This window comes from Callithrix jacchus, chromosome 15 (assembly GCF_049354715.1).
Source record: "Callithrix jacchus isolate 240 chromosome 15, calJac240_pri, whole genome shotgun sequence".
NCBI lineage: Eukaryota > Metazoa > Chordata > Mammalia > Primates > Cebidae > Callithrix > Callithrix jacchus.
The window spans coordinates 82,586,482-82,607,244 of record NC_133516.1 but is presented as its reverse complement, the minus strand read 5'-3'; the positions used below and the strand labels follow the sequence as shown (position 1 = coordinate 82,607,244).

The 20,763-nt window shown below is 38.7% G+C and overlaps 1 protein-coding gene across 10 annotated transcripts in view; it reads right to left on the bottom strand.

Moving 5' to 3' along the window:
- GPR156 (G protein-coupled receptor 156) overlaps positions 1–20,763 on the bottom strand; it is a 117,412-nt gene that overhangs the window by 92,934 nt on the left and 3,715 nt on the right. For 4 of the 10 annotated variants that reach the window (XM_054246259.2, XM_054246263.2, XM_054246260.2 and 1 more), the window contains exon 2: positions 11,217–11,312. The exons of 4 other annotated variants lie outside the window; for them this stretch is intronic. The gene's annotated coding sequence lies outside the window, so the exon portion shown is untranslated. Of the gene's footprint in view, positions 1–11,216; positions 11,359–20,763 lie in introns of those variants that run through there. 2 more of the 10 variants (XM_054246261.2, XM_078352064.1) reach the window with 1 other exon arrangement.

The following is a 20,763-nucleotide window of genomic DNA, read 5'->3' as shown; positions in this document are numbered from 1 at the left end:
TCCCTAACTCATTCCTGAGGCCAGTATCATTCTCATACTAAAATCTGGCAGAGATATAGCAACAAAAAAGAAAACTTCAGGTTAATATCATTGATGAACATTGATGCAAAAATCCTCAATAAAATACTGCCAAACCAAATCCAGCACAGCTTATCCACCACGATCAAGTTGGCTTCATCCCTCAGACGAAAGCTTGGTTCAGCATATGCAAATCTATAAATATGATTCATCACATAAAGAGAATCAAAGACAAAAACCACATGATTATCTCAATAGACGCAGAAAAGGCCTTTGATAAAATTCAACATCCCTTCATGTTTAAAACTCTCAATAAGCTAAGTATTGAAGAAACATGCTTCAAAATAATAAGAGCCATCTATGACAAACCTACAGCCAATATTAAACTAAATGGGCAAAAGCTGGAAGTATTCCCCTTGAAAACCAGCACAAGACAAGGATGCCCTCTCTCACTACTTCTATCCGACATAATATTGGAAGTTCTAGCTGGGGCAGTCAGGCAAGAGAAAGAAATAAAACATATTCAAATAGGAAGAGAAGAAGTCAATTATCTTTGCAGATGACATGCTCCTATACCTAGAAAACCCCATCATCCAGCCCAAAAGCTTCTTAAGCTGATCAGCAACTTCAGCAAAGTCTCAGGATACAAAATCAATGTGCAAAAATTGCAAGCATTCCTATACACCAACAACAGGCAAGCAAAGAACCAGATCATAAGTGAACTCCCATTCCTAACTGCTACAAGAAGATTTAAATACCTAGGAATACAGCTAACAAGGGAAGTGAAGGACCTCTTTAAGGAGAACTACAAACCACTCAAAGAAGACAAAAATGGAAAAACATTTCATCCTCAATATTGTTAAAATGCATCAATATTGTGAAAATGGCCATACTGCCCAAAGTAATTTACTGATTCAGTGCTATTCCCATAAAACTACCACTGACCCATTGACATTCTTCACAGAATTAGAAAAAACTATTTTAAAATTCATATGGAACCAAAAAAGCCTGAATAGCCAAGGTAATCCTAAGCAAAAAGAATGAAGCTTGAGGCATCAACTACCCAACTTCAAACTATAGTACAAGGCTACAGTAAGCCAAACAGCACGGTAGTTGTACAAAAGCAGACACATAGACCAATGAAACAAAATAGAGAGCTCAGAAATAAGACTGCATACCTACCACCATCTGATTGTTGACAAACTTGACAAAAACAAGCAATGGGGAAAGGATTCCCTATTTAATAAATGGTGCTGGGAAACTGGCTAGTCATGTGCAGAAAATTGACACTGAACCCCTTCCTTACACCATACACAAAAATTAACTGAAGAAGAATCAAAGGCTTAAATGTAAAACCCAAAAATATATAAAAACTCTAAAAGAAAGTCTAGGTAAAACCATTCAGGACATAGGCATGGGCAAAGACTTCATGACAAAAATGCCAAAAGTGATTGCAATGAAAGTAAAAATGACAAATGGACTCCAATTAAATTGAAGAGCTTCTGCACAGAAAAAGAAACAATATTAGAACAGACAACCTAAAGAATAGGAGAAAAATTTCTGCAATCTATCTATCTGACAAAGGTCTAATAACCAGAGTCTAAAAGAAACTTAAACCAATTTACAAGAAAAACAAACAACACCATTAACAAGTGGGCAAAGGACATGAACAGATATTTCTCAAAAGAAGACATACATCTGGCCAACAAACATATGAAAAAAAGCTCAACATCACTGATCATTAGAGAAATGCAAATCAAAACCACAGTGAGATACTATCTCATGCCAGTCAGAATGGTTATTACTAAAAAGTCAAAAAATAACAGATGCTGCCAATGTTGTGGAGAAAAAGGAACTATTGGTGGAAGTGTGAATTAGTCCAACCATTGTGGAAGACAATGTGGCAATTCTTCAAAGACCTAGAGGCAGAAATACCATTTGACCCAGCAATCCCATTACTAGATCTATACCCAAAGAAATGTAAATCATTCTGTCATAAAGATACATGCACATATATATTCACTGCAACACTATTCACAATAGCAAAGATATGGAATTAACCCAAATGCCCAGCAATAGCCACACATAAAATTAAATACCTGGGAATTAAGCTAACTAAAGAAGTGAAAGATCTGTATAATTAAAACTATAAAACACTGATTACAAAAATTAAAGAAGACATCAAAAATGGAAAAATAGCCCATATTCATGGATTAGAAGAATCAATGTTGTTAAAACATCCATACTACCCAAAGCAATCTACAGATTCAATGCAATCCCTATTAAAATACCAATGACATCCTTCACAGAAATAGAAAATAATCCTAAAATTTAATGTGGAACCACAAAAGACCCAGAATAGTTAAAGCTATCTGAGTGAAAAGAACAAAATGAGAAATCACATTACCTGAGACTTCAATTATACTACAGAGCTATTGTAACTAAAACAGGATGGTACTGACAGAAAAGCAGACTCACAGACCAATAGAACAGAACAGAGAACCCAGAAACTACAGCAAACTCATTTTTGGCAAAGGTGCCAAGAACATACACTAGGGAAAAGAGGGTCTGTTCAATAAATGGTGCTGGGAAAACTGGATATCCATATGCATAAGAATGAAACTGGACTCCCATCTCTCACCACATACAAAAATCAAATAAAAATGGATTAAAGACTTAAATCTAAGACGTCAAACTATGAAAATACTACAAGAAAACATTGAAGGAAGTTCTCTAGGACACTGATTTGGGCAAACATTTCTTGAGCAATATGCCACAAGCACAGGCAACCAAAGCAGAAATGGAAAAATAGGATCACATCAAGTTACAAAGCTTCTGCACATCAAAGGATACAATCAACAAAGTCAGGAAACAACTTATAGAATGGGAGAAAATATCTGCCAACTACCCATCTGACAAATGATTAATCACCAGAATTTATAAGGAGCTCAAACAGCTCCATAGGAAAAAAATTTAATAATCTGATTTATAAAATGAGCCAAAGAGCTAACAGAAATTTCTCCAATGAAGACAGACAAATGGCAAAAAGGCATATGAAAAGATGCTCAACATCATTTATCATCAGAGAAATGCAGATCAAAACTAAAACGAGGTATCTTCTCACCCCAGTTAAAATGGTTTATATCCAAAAGATAGGAAATAACAAATGCTGGTGAGGATGTGGAGAAAAATGGACCCTTGTACATTGTTGGTGGGAATGTACATTAGTGCAACCATTATGGAGAACAGTTTGCAGGTTCCTCAAAAAACTAAAAATTTAGTTACTGTATAATCCAGCAATCCCATTGCTTGGTATATATCCAAAAGAAAGAAAAGCAGTATATTAAAGAGATGTCTGCACTCCTATGTTTGTTGCAGCATTGTTTACAATAGCTAAGATTTGGGAACAACCTAAATGTCTATCAACAGATGAATGAATAAAGAAAATGTAAATCTACACAATGGCATGCCACCACACCCTGCTAATTTTTTTTTTTAATTATTTTAGTAGAGATGGGGTTTCGCCAGGTCAGTCAGGATGGTCTCCATCACCTAACCTTGTGATCCACCTGCCTCAGCCTCCTAAAGTGCTGGGATTACAGGTGTGAGCCACCACACTCAGCCTATTCTCTGTATTTCAAATCCCCTCCTCTCCCACCCTTCCCACCCCACAGTTAATGATCTTTCCACAATCTGGAGTACATTTGTGCTCAACATTATAGAACACTATATTCACCCTTTTAGTTCCACATTACTTATAACTTTTCTTCTACTAAACCTTGATGTATCCCTTTGCTATATAGCATTTATACTTTTCTGGCTGCTTGGTGCAATTTTAGTTAGCCAGACCGGCACTTGGTTTGGGTTTTCCACAGGATCTAGAAAATAGTGTTGTAAACAGTAGGTGTATTGTAAACAGTAGGTAAACTGAATGCAGGGCACACACCAAGACCCCTGGACCAATTCACCCATCCATCCTAGTGTTATAGGAGTTATTAAGAAATCATTTTAGGTAGAGAGAAGAAGGGGTCCTTGGGAAGTTTTCATTTTTTTAAAGCAGCTCCAGAAACGTTTCTTGTCTAGGAGGAAAGCCCCAGCTGTCAGAGCCAGGGCAGCAAGCTTTGATATGCAAATACACAGTGATTCCCACCATCTTCTTACCCTTGCCCCAACATGTGCCTGGCAACATGGCCACCTCCACATGTCCCTATGGGTATAAAACATAATGATGCCTTTCATTTACATATTAAAAGGCTAGGGTGGGACAGCCCATTTTTTCACATGCTGTGAATGACATACCTGGTCAAACCAATCCCCTAAGCCCTGTGCAAATCAGACACCACCTCTTCCAGCCTCCTCATATAAGCAGCCATTTTTCCAACACACAGGGCTTTCTCTTTGTTGGAATCCACAGCTGTTTTCTTCTTCCTTCCTTCCTTCTTTTCTTGCCTATTAAACTCTTCCCTTCTTAAAACCACTCCATGTGTGTCCATGTCATTTGATCCAAACTGACTCGAGACCAAGAACCCTGGTGTTCCTCCAGTCATCGGGGCTGAATCACTAGTACAATACTTAGAGTCTGGCTTTTTGCTTCACATATCCTAGGATCATTTAGTGTAATAAGCAGCAGTACAACAGAAAAAGCCTAGGCAGAATTTTAAGACCAAGTTCCACAATTTTCAATCTGTGATGCCTTAGGTTAGCCACTACTCTAGTTCTTAGCTGCTTGCTCAATTAAACACAGATAATACTATCTATACCTCATAGGTTTTGTTTACATTTAAATCATAGAATATATAGGATGTATGAAAAGTAACTGATACATACTAGATCTTCAATAACCATTGGCTTCTTTCATTTTCACAATTTAAAAGGGTCACTTGATATAGACTTGGGGCACAAAACACCAAGATTATCTTGTTTCTCTAAATTTCCTAACAGAATCCCAAGTTCTGAATAATTAGTATGACTAACATGAAGAGCAATGAATTTTATACTGTATTTAACATCAGATTTTGTAAGAATAATGAATCCTCAGATCCCTGAAGGCAGAGATCATGTTCATTAATTCAGTAAACATTGACAGATAACTGTTGCCTAATTGTGCTAAGTCCTAGGGATGTAGCAGGCAGCAAGCCAACATAGGCTTACTCCAGCACCTAGCACAGTGCCTGGCACAGAGTAGGGGATCAATCCATGTTTGTTGATACCAACCAAGTAATGTTTAGAAAACATCATATACTGTAGGAATCCTTGGAACAATCCTCTCATTCTCCAGACTCAGGAGAAGCAGAAGGGTTGACACATGAAGGTAGAGGGAGGCTGGAACATCCTCCCTGACTACTGTGGGAGCTTTTAGAAACCTGCCTTGATGCTTTATTCTGACTCTCAGATACAAGCCAGTATAACCACATGAACTGAGTCCCTACTGCCTTATATTTGGATACCAGAGACCGGCTGATATTCTATACTATTCCAGGGACTGGGGTTTGGGAACTTTTTTTAAAAAGCACCATACAAAAACCTTCAACTTCCCAGAGTTGCACTGTTACCTAAAAGCACTTAGGTACTATTATGCAAATTATACATGCATGATTTCCATAAAAACCAGTCACAAACGTCAATTAGTGCTCATTAATATGCAATAAAATTCTCATTTTAAAACTGTTAAGAGCCAAGAATGAATTCCACTTGGCTGCCCTCCTTTAATGAGAACTGCTGAGAAGTACCCTGTGCTATTTCTCATCAGCAAAACAGTAAGGTGTCACAACAAATCAAGCTTCAGGCAACAGCAGGACTAGACAGAATAAACACTTGAAGGTTTCAGAGAATGGTTTTGGACACTTCAGGTTTTATGCTGCTACAGCTGAGATCCCTATCCCATTGGGTACTAAAAATATAGGCTGAGTGAATTCATTAAGTTACTTTGCAAATGAAGCATGGTGATACTGAGCATTCTGTTAAAAGATACTTGTGAGGATGCCACACGGCTGGAAGAGGGTAAGGAAACCTCATTCCTGAGGGTCAGTCTGTTCAAGAGACTGAGTGTTCTATGCCTCAAAGGAGGCTGAGAGCCAAGGCCCTTGGAATTATTGGGCTCATCCCTAAAAAGCCTTCTGGTCAGAATTTTTGTGAGTGAACTCACATGCTGTGTCTCTAAATTTCAATTTCAGCTGGACATTGGATTAGTCTAAACTGTTGTTTTGTGTTGCTGTGCAACCCAAGACACTTGTGTGAGGGTGATTTGGGCTTTTTGAGGCTTTATGATTTTTCCATAAAGATGAAAATAGAAGCTATCACCATTAGACTGGTTTTTCTGCAGATACTTGCTTAGCAAACTGTTCTAAACCTGGCTTGGGAGCAAGAGTGGAGAATAGGATTTTCTAAATATAGTAACCCAGTGGTTATCAAACTTCAGTGCACACCAGAATCATCTGGAAAGCTCCTTAGAAAACACTGATTGCCAGTCCCATCTCTAATTTGTAATTCACTAGATATGGCCTGGGGCCTGAGAATTTATATTTCTAACAAGTTCCTAGATGATGCTGATGCTGATCTGGGAATCATACCATGAGAACCCCAGTTTAGCATAAGAAATATAGGGCTTTCATTAGAGTTTGAACCAGACAAACCCTTAGGATAACTTTTAACATGCTACTCCAGGCTGCTTTGATGACTCATGCACATATACCTAAATCAAGTCATTTGAATTATTCTCTAGAAATTCGTTTCAGGGAAGTATGATTAAGAAATTAGACACTTAGCATGGCACTTGATTCTTTCATTCTGCAAGCCATAATTCTTAAATATTTTTGGTCATGAGAGACTGATGAAAGCTATGGACTCCCTCCTGAAAAACCATATGCAAACATGCAATATCTTACATATAATATTGGTGGGGAATCATAGGCCACCCAGCAACCTTCCTGCAAAGCTCAATCACCCCAAATGAAGAGCCTATTTCAAACTAAACTCAGCTGAAGCCAGGGGTAAAAGAATGTTTTAGGTTAGGCATGGTGGCTCACGCCTGTAATCCCAGCACTTTGGGAGGCTGGGGCAGGTGGATCACTTGAGGCCAGGAGTTCAAGACTAGCCTGGCCAACATGGTGAAACTCTGTCTCTACTAAAAATACAAAAATGTAGCCGGGTGTAGTGGTGCATGCTTGTAATCTCAGCTACTAGGGAGGCTGAGGCAGGGGAATCACTTGAACCAGGAGGCAGAGGTTGCAGTGAGCCAAGATCGTGCCACTGCACCCCAACCTGGGTGACAGAAAGAAACTCTGTCTCAAAAAAAAAATATTTTAATTAAATTATTCTTCACGGTGTTCTTATAAATATAACTATTTCTCTGTGGCTACCTACAAATAAAACATGATGCACTGAAATGATAAAAGGCTATGAAAAACTCTGTCACCAATTAAAACATTTAATAATCACTTTGAATATGCTTATTCTTTATCTAGTTTCACAATCTTTGTGTTTATATTGGAGTAGTCTATACTTAAAGTAATTACACAAATACGTTAAAAATCTAGGCCGGGCGCTATAATGTTCCCTTATTATCCTTTAACATCAGTATAATTTGTAGCGACATCACCTCTCTCATTCCCGATATTAGTAAATTGTATCTCTTCTCTTTTTCCTCCTCTTCTTTGTTTTCTGTTAAGAGGTTACTCGATTTTATTAATATTCTCAATGAAATAGCATTTGCTTTCATTGATTTTATCTACTTTTCAAAATCTAGTTTATTGATTTCTGCTCTAATATTTCTTATTTTCATTCTTTTGGTTATTTTGAATTTCATTTGCTCTTTTTCTGTTTTGGTTAAGATGGAAGCAGAGGACACTGATCTGAGAATTTTCTTCTTATAAGCCGTTTTTTGGGGGTGGCAGGACAGGGTCTCACTTTGTCACCCAGGCAGGAATATAGTGGCACAATCTCAGCTCACTGCAGCCTCAATCTCCTGGGCTCAAGTGATCCTCCCACCTCAGCCCCCATCAAGTAACTGGGACTATAGGCATGTGCCACCATGCCCAGATAATTTTTTGTATTTTTTTAAATAGAGACAGAGTTTTGCCATGATGCCAAGGCTGGTCTTGAACTCCTAATCTCAAGCAATTCATCTCGATTTCCTACAGTGTTGGCACTAAAGGCGTGAGCCACTGGTGCCCCACCTTGTAAGCTTTCAATACTATAAAATTCCACCTAAGTACTGCTTTTGATATATGAGTTTTACTTTTAGCCCCAAATATTTTCTCTTTTCCCTTTTTTACTAAAAATTATTTTTTCAGAGATAGGGTCTCACTCTATTACCCAGATTGGAGTGCAGTGGCATGATCATAGCTCACTGTAACCATGAACTCCTAGGCTAAAGCAATCCTGCTGAGTAGCTGGGATTATAAATGCACACCACTGTGCCTAGCTAATTTTTTTTTTTTCTATTTTTTGAAAAGACGGGATCTCACTCTGTTGCCCAGGCTGATCTTGAACTCTGGGCCTCAAGCAATCCACCTGCCTTAGCTTCCCAAAGTGTTAGGATTACAGATGTGAGTCACTGCACTCGGCTCTAATTTTCCTTTTGATTTCTCCCTTGGCACATGAGTTATTCTGAAGTATGTTATTTAGTTACCAAATATTTGAGAATTTTTGTTACTGAAGTCTTAATTCCATTGTGATCAAGAACACATTTTATGACTAAAATCCTTTTAAATTTATGGAGACTTGTTTTATGGTCCAGAATATGGTCCATTTCAAGTGTTTCATATATACTTGAAAGGAATATGTATTTGCTGTAGCTGGGTAGAGTGTCTTATAAAGATCAATGAGGTCAAGTTTGTTGATTGTATTTTTATCTTCTTTCATATACTTATTTTCTGTCTTTTTGTTTTATCAATTACTGAGAGAAGGTTAATAAAACTTTGGACTACAATTATGGATTTGTCTATTTCTCCTTGGAACTCTATAAATTTCTCATTCATGTATTTTGAAGTTCTGTTATTAGATGCTTAAATGTATAGTACTGTTATGTCTTCCTCATGAATGAACTCCTTCATCATTATGAAATAATTTTCTTTATCCCTGGCAATATTCTTTCCTCTGCAATATTACTAATATTGCTATTCCAAATACCTCTAAATAGTTTTGAGCTTTGTTCTGGTACACAGTCAAATTAACTGGAACAATTTGCTCCTTTTGGGTCTTTTTAAAATATTTGTTAGACAGGATCAGTGCAGTGCTCAATCTAGGGCGATTTCCTACTACTAAGGCATGGTCTTTCAAAGTATACTACCCAGCCCTCCATGAATTATGAGTTTTCACGTCTAGCTGGTGGGAATAGGCACTATTCCCAACCCTGTGTGAGCAATGAGCACAACTTCTTCTAATCCTTTTGGGTAGTTCTTTCTTCATCCCAGGTAATTTCCTTACATGCATGTACTGCTTAGTACTCAGCTTTATACTTGAGATGTACTCTGTGAGGAACTCAGGAGTTCTCTCTGCAGTGATCTGCTCTCCAATACTCTGTGCTATACATTCTAGTTGCCTCAGTCTCCCCAGACTTGAAGTTCTGCCTTCTCAACTCAGGAAATCTGGGTTCTGTTTGTACCATATTCTGGAAACTATATCTTGGTATGCCTGTTTTCATTTTGTTTTGCTTTGCTGAATACCAGAAATCATGTACGAAAAATATACAGGCTCTGGATCATTCTTTCTTCTCCAAAGAATATAGAGAAGGCTTCTGCTAGGGTGCTAAAATAAACAGATTAATCAGTGACTGAGTTGACTGGAAATGGACTTCAACATTTTATTACACTAGGTCTATTTCTGATTTCCTTTAACTGGTCAGGTATAATCCATCAGTGGTCCCAACTGAAAGCTTAGGGTGTTTTTCAGGCCCGTCCACATTGGTGGGCTTTACATTCTATAAAATTTTTATCTTCCCAGCGTAATAAGAATGTAAGTAGCACTGATTGGCTTCTCGGCTTTTTAGCATCTTCTTTGTGTTTAGATTTTTACAAACTCTTGGTCTGTGCTACCTATAAATCAGTGAATGACTTGGAAGGAAAATTGCTTAGACTATTGAGTTGATCTTTCTGTGCCTATTTTCCATCCATGATCGTGGTTTCTCATGTCCTGAATCATTTGGTTTCCCTGAATTCATGTTTTTTTCCTCCCCAGTCCTATCAGACTGCAGAATAATCTGCCTGGCTTCTCTGATTTTAGCAGCTGCTTATTGTTTGGGTTCTCCTCATGTGCTACTTAATAAATGCCAAGTGTCTATAGGGAAAAAGTAGCCTAGAATACGGGACACTCAATGAGTTTCCCTTCTTTCTGAAGTCTTAGCTCTCAAGTACTAGCTGCCTTAGTAGGTCTTCTATGCCTTCAAATAGATTTTTAAAACCCAGCTTTTCTAGATGTCCTATATAAGAGTAAAAATCTATCAGATAGTCAATTATAGCCAAAATCAGATGCTTAATGTCTTATGTTTAACCTTAAAATCTTTTGACTGTCAAGAACTGTTTAAAGACAATCTTTACTCAGATGACAACACAAACTGAGTAAGACGTAACTATCCTTACTATTAACTGAGACCAACTAAGATACATTACAGAATCCTTAAGTTATAAAATATAAGCCTACTATAGAGTCTAATTTTGCCATTATTATTACTGGTCAGTGCATATTTGAAAATTAAACGTTCATGCAAAATTTGTATTAACATAAAGGGTAATGCTTATTTTGCAGGCATATACGTGAAAAAACTAAAGTTAAAATTTTCTCCTTAGAAATTAATTGCAATAACTTCTATTCATTTTTCTTTTAGTTTAGTTTTCAACCTAGGACACAGAAATCCATTCTAAAACTGCTGAGTAAAAATTGCAGCATGTGTTATAGAAGCCAATAGCAAAATATCTGCCAACAGGACTTATAATTTCTTTCTCTTGCTTAGCTAATGTTTGCATTCTGAACATAGTTTCATATTGGGGTTTCTTTTTTTTTTTTTAAGTCAAATGTCATATATTCTCATGCTTTATTTCCTGCTAGGGTCAGATATTTTATAGGCTCTTAAGAAATATGAATTCCCATTTCTCAAAGTAGTAAAGTTAACTCATAAATTTTTTTAAAAAATCAATTATAGCACAAGTCTCTCTATAATAGGGTATACAAAACATCCCAAGAGTATATAAATCCATACATACTATGCTGTTCATTTCAGACTCATAGCTCCCAACTGGATGGACATTTCCAATGGGTTCCAAGACTTCTTCATCCACATGTATGTTCCTCCATCAAAACTAGCAGACAGAGAGTTCAAATGAAGACCAACTCTGTAGTATCCAGTGAAACCAAATTATTCCCAGAAGTATGTCACATTGGGGTTTCTAATATGTTTTAGAGATCACAGATTTTTATAAAGTGTCTACTAGCTCACAGGACCACTGGTTACACAATAATCTTCAGCTGAGAATTTTCAAATTTCATTTACTTTCTGCTATTTTATCAGTTTAGTGTTTATATTTATTTCACTTATCTGTACTTACCAGGTTCCTTTAATGTTTCTTTGACATTTTCTCCTCTCCAGCCCTGGTGTGGCGGAGAATCCAACTCCTCTCTAGTCTGGTGGACTAGACTGAAGTTCTACATCTCAGCGAGGACAAAATTAAAAATGAAAGCCAAGTACTCCAGGGAAGCTTGCTCCTAATACTGGGTTTGTTAAAATCTTTTGTTTAAAAACGTTCACATCTGTTGCTTGGCACTGATCCTTAAGCTCCAAGACCCCTACCTTCTTAACTAATTATCCTCATGTCAAATAATCAGTTACAGTTGATTGACTACATACTCACAGAACTCCCCAAATCCCAAGTCCTCAAAATGAAGACAGAAGACCGGGATGGAAATCGAAGAACCTTTTTCAATCCAACTATTAAAGAAAGGGCATAACAAACAACATACCAGCCATAGCTTTGTGAGAAAATACAGTAACTGAGCCTATTATCTCTGAAAGAACGCTCCTCCCAAAAAGCCACCCCTCAGATGCTCCTGCCACAGATGAAGACCATGTATAATTCCACAGCATGGAATAAATGAGAAAGGGGAATTGTAAACAATCTGGCCAACCAAAAGCAAGAGAGACACAATGCAACTGAGATACTGCAGACTCCATTCCCCACTGAGCTGATATAATCCACACTTGGCACAAAGGCGTTCTCACTGCAGGCTTTCCTTCCTAAACACACAGGCCCTCCTGGCGAAATGTGGTGTGAGAGGGGAGAGAAAGACAAAAGGAGGGAGAGAAATAACTGCTGTAAAGGAGACCTACAGTGAGAATTAAAACTGTGTATTCCCTTTGACCCAAAAATGCGAATTTTGGGAATCTCTCCTATGGAAATAAAACCTAAAGCATAGGAAAAGATGTAGAATGTTGAATGTGGCATAATTTGTTGTATAAAAAAAGTTGGAAGAAAAACATGAATATCTATCAATGGGGAAGTAATAAATGAAAAGAATTATGGAACTTCCCATAATGGAATACTAGGTAGCTATTAAAAATATTAGATCAATTATATGTGTTAATCTAGAATAATGTACATAATATACACTAAGTAAAATGAAGGAAATAACAGAGTAGTGTATTATATGGTTCCATTTTCATATACAATAGAAAATAAGTCTACATACTTATGTTTGTTTGAACATAGAAAAGAAGTGATGGGACTGGGCACAGTGGCTCATGCCTATAATCCCAGCACTTTGGGAGGCTGAAGTGGGAAGATCACTTGAGCCTAGGAGTTCAAAATCAGCCTGGGCAACAAAGTGAGGCCATGGTTCTACAAAAAATGTTTACCATTAGACGAGTATGGTGGCATGTGAATTAGAACTTATACCAGTTCAATTGGAAGGATTGTTATGACTTTTTTTTTTTTGAGATGGAGTTTAGCTCTTGTTACCCAGGCTGGAGTGCAATGGTGCGATCTCGGCTCACTGCAACCTCCGCCTCCTGGGTTCAGGCAATTCTCCTGCCTCAGCCTCCCGAGTAGCTGGGATTACAGACACGCGCCACCATGCCCAGCTAATTTTTTGTATTTTTAGTAGAGATGGGGTTTCACCATGTTGACTAGGATGGTCTCGATCTCTTGACCTCGTGATCCACCCGCCTTGGCCTCCCAAAGTGCTGGGATTACAGGCTTGAGCCACCGCGCCCGGCCGACTTTTTTTTTTGAGACAGAATCTAGCTCTGTCACCCAGACTGGAGTGCAGTGACATGATCTTGGCTCACTGCAACCTCTGACCCCCAGGTTCAAGCGATTCTCCTGCCACAGGCTCCCTAGTAGCTAGTATTACAGTCACTTGTCCCGTACCTGGCTAATATTTATATTTTTAGTAGAGATGGGGTTTCACCATCTTGTTCAGGCTGGTCTTGAACTCCTGACCTCAAGTGATCCACCCATCTTGGCCTCCCAAAGTGCTGGGACTACAGGGGCAAGCCACTGCACATGGCTATATTTTCTTTATATACTGCTGTCTTACTAGACTTGTTACAATGTGTGTGTATGACTTTTACAACTTAAAAATGCAATACAGTTAAAATACAAAAAGTATTTATTGAGACTTGTAACTACAAGTAACCCCAGATCCCAGAGTTTAGTGAGGTATGTGGTCCTCTGGCATTTGCTTTGAATTGATCCTAGTGGTTAATGGCAGATAGCAGCTTCTGCTCCTGGAGATAGGGCTCACCTTGTGTCACTCAACAGAAGCCAATTAAAGCCCAGAATCAATTCCAGTGCCTCTGGAAAGGTTGGCAGTTGTGAAACAAAAACTACATCTATTAATCCAAAGCTTCAGTCACAGAGCTTCCCAAGGGGCTGCCTGAGCCAGTGAGAAGCCAGCAAACCCATGGAAGAGAATAACTCACGCTTTTGTCTTGGAAAATCCCACTACTCCAACTATTGACAGCCTTTGTTGGCTCCTGTTCCATACTTCAGAGATGAGAAGCACAAAGCTGGCCCAGTTACTGCAGGAATAAATATTAAACTCTGTGGGAGAGATGCTGCTGCCCAGGTTTGAAGTGTTCTGTATTAGCCTTTGGTGGAAAATACTCTGATCACCACTGGAAGCCACCTGTCACACACAAAATGGCACTGGCCACTAAGGTGTGATACTTACCTCAGTATTTGCAATTCTGTTTCATGCCAATCAATACTTCCAAATCTTTGGAGGGTGGTAAACATATGATATTCCACAATAAAGAAAAAATATGCATAAGCTAGCAGTCTGTGAAACATTCACTGTGTAAGTTGTTCATCTTCCAACATATTTTTCTTTTCTACAGTCCTCTCTCGACACCCCATGCCTCTTTCTCTATTTTCCTATTTAACCTCTTTTTTCTCCTTAATGTTGTTCTGATTATCATAGAAATTCACACTTCTTAAAACAATCATGGAAAATACAGGTAAGTTGAAAAAATACAAGTAATCATTTATAATGTCACCACTAACATTTTAGGATAGTTTACCCTTTTAAGTACTCTGCATTTGTGTATCTTTGCAAGTGCAAATGAATGTCTTCCAAAATACCTACTATTATGAATGAATATATGGAAATATGAAAGAGGGGTGTGAACAGACATCCTTGCTGGGACCCATGCTGTTGTAATATGGCCATGTGTTTTTGTATGTCAAGTTTGTATTAATATTCCTCAGATTGACAGTGACAGCTGCCTTTGTGTCTCCTCCCTTCCTTTCTCCTAACAGCTGCCTTGGAAGTCAGCAATATTTGCATGTACAGATTCCCATGGGCGGTTATTTCATCATCTTTTATCCCTGTTTCTCACTTGCAGAAAACTGGGTACCCACCATCTCTGTGATCTCAGCATGTTACTACTCTTCCCTTTTCCTCTTTCCTGCTGTTATGCTTTCCTCTCCCTCTTTGCTCTAATCTTCTGCATTTATCCTAGCAGCATCCAAAAGCAGGCAGCCATCACTGGCTCATGAACAATCACAGAATAATTGAAATGTCTGTTCAGAAAAGGCACTCAGGTAGTGTGATGATCCGGTTTTGTTCTTTTGCTTAGGCTTGCTTTGGCTATTCAGGCTCTTTTTTGTCTCCATATGAGTTTTAGAATAGTTTTTGTTCTAATTCTGTGAAGAATGATGTTAGTAGTCTGATAGGAATAGCATTGAATATATACATTGCTTTGGGCAGTATGGTAATTTTAATGATATTGATTTTTCTAATCGATGAGCATGGGATATTTTTCCATTTATTTGTGTTCTTTCTAATTTTTTCCAGCAGTGTATTGTAGTTCTTTTTGTAGAACTCTTTCACCTCTTTGGTTGGCTGTATTCCTAGGTATTTCATTTTCTTTATGGCTGTTGGAAATGGGATCATGTTCTTAATTTGACTCAGACTGGATGTTATTGGTATTTAGAAATGCTACTGATTGGGCCGGGCGCAGTGGCTCACGCCTGTAATCCCAGCACTTTGGGAGGCCAAGGCGGGTGGATCACAAGGTCAAGAGATCGAGACCATTCTGGTCAACATAGTGAAACCCCGTCTCTACTAAAAAAGAAATACAAAAAATTAGCTGGGCATGGTGGCGCGTGCCTGTAATCCCAGCTACTCAGTAGGCTGAGGCAGGAGAATTGCCTGAACCCAGGAGGTGGAGGTTGCGGTGAGCCGAGATCGCACCATTGCACTCCAGCCTGGGTAACAAGAGCGAAACTCCGTCTCAAAAAAAAAAAAAAAAAGAAAGAAAGAAATGCTACTGATTTTTATATATTGATTTTGTATCCCGAAACCTTGCTAAAATTGTTTTTCAGTTCTAACAGCCTTTTCGCAGAGTCTTCAGGGTTTTCTAAGTATAGAATTATATCATCAGCAAAGGGATATAGTTCAACAACTTCTTTTCTTATTTGGATGCCTTTCATTTCTTTGACTTACCAGACTGTGCTGGCAGAGACTTCTAGCACTACCTTGAATAGGAGTGGTGAGAGTGGACATCCTTGCTTTGTCCCAGTTCTCAAGGGGAATGGTTCTAGCTTTTGCTCATTCAGTATGATGTTGGCTGTAGGTTTATCAGGGATAGCTCTCATTATTTTGAGGTATGTCCATTCGATGCCTAGTTCGTTGAGGGTTTTTATTGTGAAGGGATTTTGGATTTTATCAAAAGCTTTTTCTGTGTCTATTGAGATGACACAGATGATCATATGTTTTTTGCTTTTAATTTTGTTTATATGGTGAATTGCATTTATTGATTTGTGTATGTTGAACCAATCATGCATCCCAGGAGTAATGCCTGCTTGATCATGGTGAATTAAGTTTTCAATGTTCTGCTGAATTTGGTTTACTAGTATTTTGTTGAGGATTTTTGTGTCTATGCTCATCAGGGATATTGTTCTGAACACAGATGCAAAAAAATCATATCTCTTCATTGTACCTTTGCCAGATTTGGGTATTAGGCTGATGCTGGCTTCATGGAATGAATTAGGAAGGAGTCCCTGCTCCTCTATTTTCTGAAAGTTTCAGTAGGATTGGTACTAATTCTTCTTTGTATATATCATAGAATTGGGCTGTGAATCCATCTGTTCCAGGATTTTTTATGGTTGGTAGGGTCTTCTTTTTTTTTTTTTAATTACTGATTCAATTTTATAGCTTGATGTTGGTCTATTCAGGGCTTCAATCTCTTCCTGTTCAGTCTTGGGAGATTGTTTCCAGGAACTGATCCATTTCTTCTAGATTTCCTAATTTGTGTATATAGAGTTGTTCATAGTTCTCTCTAAGGATCTTTTGTATTTTTGTAGAATCAGTTGTAATGTCATCATTAGTATTTCTAATCATACTTATTTGGATCTCCTCTCTCTCTCTCTCTCCCTGCTTTGTTAACCTCACTAGCAGTCTATCAATCTTACTTATTTTTTCAAATAACCAATTCTTGGTTTCACTATCCTTCATATGGATATTTGTATCTCAATTTCATTAAGTTTTTCTTTAATTTTAGTACTTCTTTTCTTCTGCTAGAGCTGGGGTTGGTTTGTCCTTTTCTTTTTAGTTCCTTTAAATGCAAAGTTATATTGTTAATGTGATCTTTCTAACTTCTTGATGAAGGCATTTATGACTATAAACTTTCCTCTTAACATTGCTTTGGCTACATCCCAGAGGTCTTCGTAAATTGTGTCCCCCCTATTTTCATTAATTTCAAAGAATTTGCTAGAGTAACCAAAACAGCATGGTACTAGTACAAAAACAGATACAGAGACTAATGGAACAGAATAGAAAGTTCAGAAATAAGGCTGCATACCCACAACCATCTGATCTTCAACATGGCTGACAAAAACAAGCAATGGGAAAAGGACTCCCTATTCCATAAATGGTGCTGGGACTGGTAGCCATATGAAGAAGAATGAAACTAGACCCTTACCTTTCACCATATACAAAAATAAACTAAATATGGATTAAAGATTTAAATGTAAGACCTCAAACTATAAAAATCCTCAAAGAAAACCTAGAAAATACCCTTATCAACATTGACCTTGGCAAAGAATTTATGGCCGAATCCCCAGAAAGAACTGCAACAAAAAAATTGACAAGAAGGACCTAGTTAAACTAAAAATCTTCTGCACAGCAAAAGAAACCATTAAGAGGGTAAATCACCCACAGAATGGGAGAAAATATTCACAAACTCTGCATTTGACAAAGGTGCAATATCCAGAATATATGAGAAACTTAAATCAACAAGCAAAAAGCAAATAACTCTATTAAAAAGTGGGTAGAAGACATGAAAAGACACTTCTTAAAAGAAGACATACAAGTCTGGCCAAAAAACATGAAAAAATGCTCACTGTCACTAATCATCAGAGAAATGCAAATAAAACCACAATAAGATACCATCTCACGCTAGTCAGAATGGCTGTTGTTAAGTCAAAAAACAGCAGATTCTGACAAGGCTGTGAAGAAAAGGGAGCACATATACACTGTTGGTGGGAATGTAAATGAGTTCAACCATTGTGGAAAGCAGTTTGGAGATTTCTCAAAAAACTTAAATACAGAGCTACATTAGACCCAACAATCCCATTACAGAGTGTATATTCAAAGAAATATAAATCATTCTACCATAAATCCACATGCATGCATATGTGCATCACAGCACTATTCACGATAGCAAAGATGTGGTATCAACTTAGGTGCTCATCAACAGTGTACTGGATGAAGAAAATGTGCTACGTAAACACCATAGAATAAAAAAGAATGAAATCATGTCCTTTGCAGCAATGTGGATGCAATTGGAGGCCTATCCTCGAACTCCTGACCTCATGATCTACCCACCTCAGCCTCCCAAAGTGCTGGGATTATAGGTGTGAGCCACCATGCCCAGCCAGCTTGGAGGCCTATCCTAAGTGAATTAATGCAGGAACAGAAAACAAAGTATCACATGTTCTCACTTATAAGTGGAAGCTAAACATCGAGCACACATGGACATAAACACAAGAATGACAGATACTGAGGACTACTAGAGCGGGGAGCAGGGAGGTGCGGGTTGAAAAACTACCTATTGGGTACTATGCTTATGACCTGGGTCCAATTTACCTATGTAACAATCCTACACATGCATCCTCTGAATGTAAAATAAAGGCTGAAACTTTAAAAAAAGAAAAGGCACTCAATTAAGCATGCACCCTATTTACCTGTTCAGCTGAAAGACTAATTAACGCAGCACTTCAGAGATTCCACCTCACACAGAAAATCAGGAATATTTTCATAAGAGTCAAAGGCTTTGTTGGTCTTAAGTCCTGTCAGACCAGTGCCTTCAGGCCCTTACCACACCTTCAATCTAGACCACATGTTTAGGCCCTTGGCATTTCCCTAATTAAGATATCTACTGCCTTCCCTTTCAAGATTTTCTCAATAACTCTTAAAAAATCAAGATGGAGAGCTGGCAGTGCTGACTGATGGTCTGACATTTCAGTGTAGGCAGATGGCAACATGAAGACCCAGAGCATACTTTCTTGGGTGTTTTCAGTCACTGAAACCCCATGCTACCCATGGCAGCAGAATAGCAATTCCAACCAGCAAAGCCCTGGGCAGAATAGTGAAGGTCTTCCCTTGCCCTTTCCTATCCTTAACCCAAGAAATCCCTTTTCACCATCAGAACTGCAGAGCTTCTGGCTAATCTTTACATAGAGATTTCTGGCTAATCTCTACATCTTTACAAAGCTCCTCACTGCGGACAGAAGACTGACTTTTCCAGGGCAATCGTTTCCACAGTTATTTCTTACCAATGACAACATAAGGTATAGATGACTGACATATTTAACACTCCTCTCTACTTCACTATTTTTATTAAGGGTTAAAAATAAACATCCTGAGGCATTTTTGAATGGGAATCTGCAACCCAAAGGAAGAAGACACAAGGAAGGGGCCTGGCAGTTTTGTCTATAGGTCATCAGTCTGCATGACCTCAACTGCCCCAGTTACCTCTCTGGTCACAGCCCAATGGCCTGGTCAAAGCAGGCCTGGGCTTTGGGGGAAATGATTGGCCAGCCTCATCATTTAGCCCTCAGTTGCCTGGCAACCCATGTCTGAGGTATACTGGCCCAGATTTGGGTTCAGATGATAAGGGAGTACTTAGAACCTTGCAACTACCCCAGCTGAGGCAAAGTGGTCATGAAGGAGACTAGAGGATGCTTGGATTCAGTCTGACTCAGAATATTCTGAGTGTATGTGTGCTGGGGGCAGGAAGGTGGCTGGTGAGGCCTGTTTCTGGTCAGTCCTAGGAGTATACTGAGTGAATCTAACCTCCTCTAGTTTCTCTCTCCTAGAGTAGACCGCATAGAGTCTTTGTACCATACTGAACACAGCAGAATACTGTGGAAGTACCTTGGACATAAACATACCTAAAGACCTTGCCTGGGGTGGATATACTTCCCAAGAACTGCTCAAAATGTAACCCAATCTCTGGTCGAAAATTATGTAGCCCTCCAGCAAACAGACCAAAGTCCAGACTCCTGTGGCCTCGTAAGCTGCCCCTTGGCTCTCCTGCTTTATCTTTTGCTACAACCCTGCCCTGACCCCCATTCACCCACCTTCTCTCCTTACTCACACCACACCGGCACTTCGGCCCTCACTCAAATATCTATTTATGCTATTCTGACTCTCTGGAAAGGCCCTTCCACACTGTAGCTGCCAGTAAAAGAGGCACACCTCCTTCAGAACCTGACTCAAAGCCACTTCATCCTTGAAGGGAAATGTTGACTCCACCTGGAATAGCTCTCTGTTTCTACCTGAAAACCCTGCCTAGCTTCCACTCCTACTCTCATTCTCTCATAGCAGGTTGTGATAATTATAGCAGTCAGCACAGTTGTCTAATATGAGGCTCGTACACATGAGTGTCAAAGAAACAGCACTTTTTACAATGCTGATTCCCCCATTCTTCCATTTGGAATGAAGGCAACCCAACATTCCTCTCATTTTAACAAGTTCTTTTCGCCCTCCTCTCTGGATTCATACCTTTGTAGGTACTATATTAACAGGCTCCTCTTTACTCAAGCCATTTTTATCAGTACATATAGTCTTTCTCCTGATCCAGACATTATTAATGTCAGTTTTTTGTGCGCTTATTCTTCTCCATCCCTAGAAAGCAAGGTACTCTGTGTGATGGAGTTCAATAACACAGGGGGTTCTCAGGCCATATCATCGATCACTGCCTGAGTTCTTCCCAATCATGACATGCATCTCAGAAAAACACCTTGA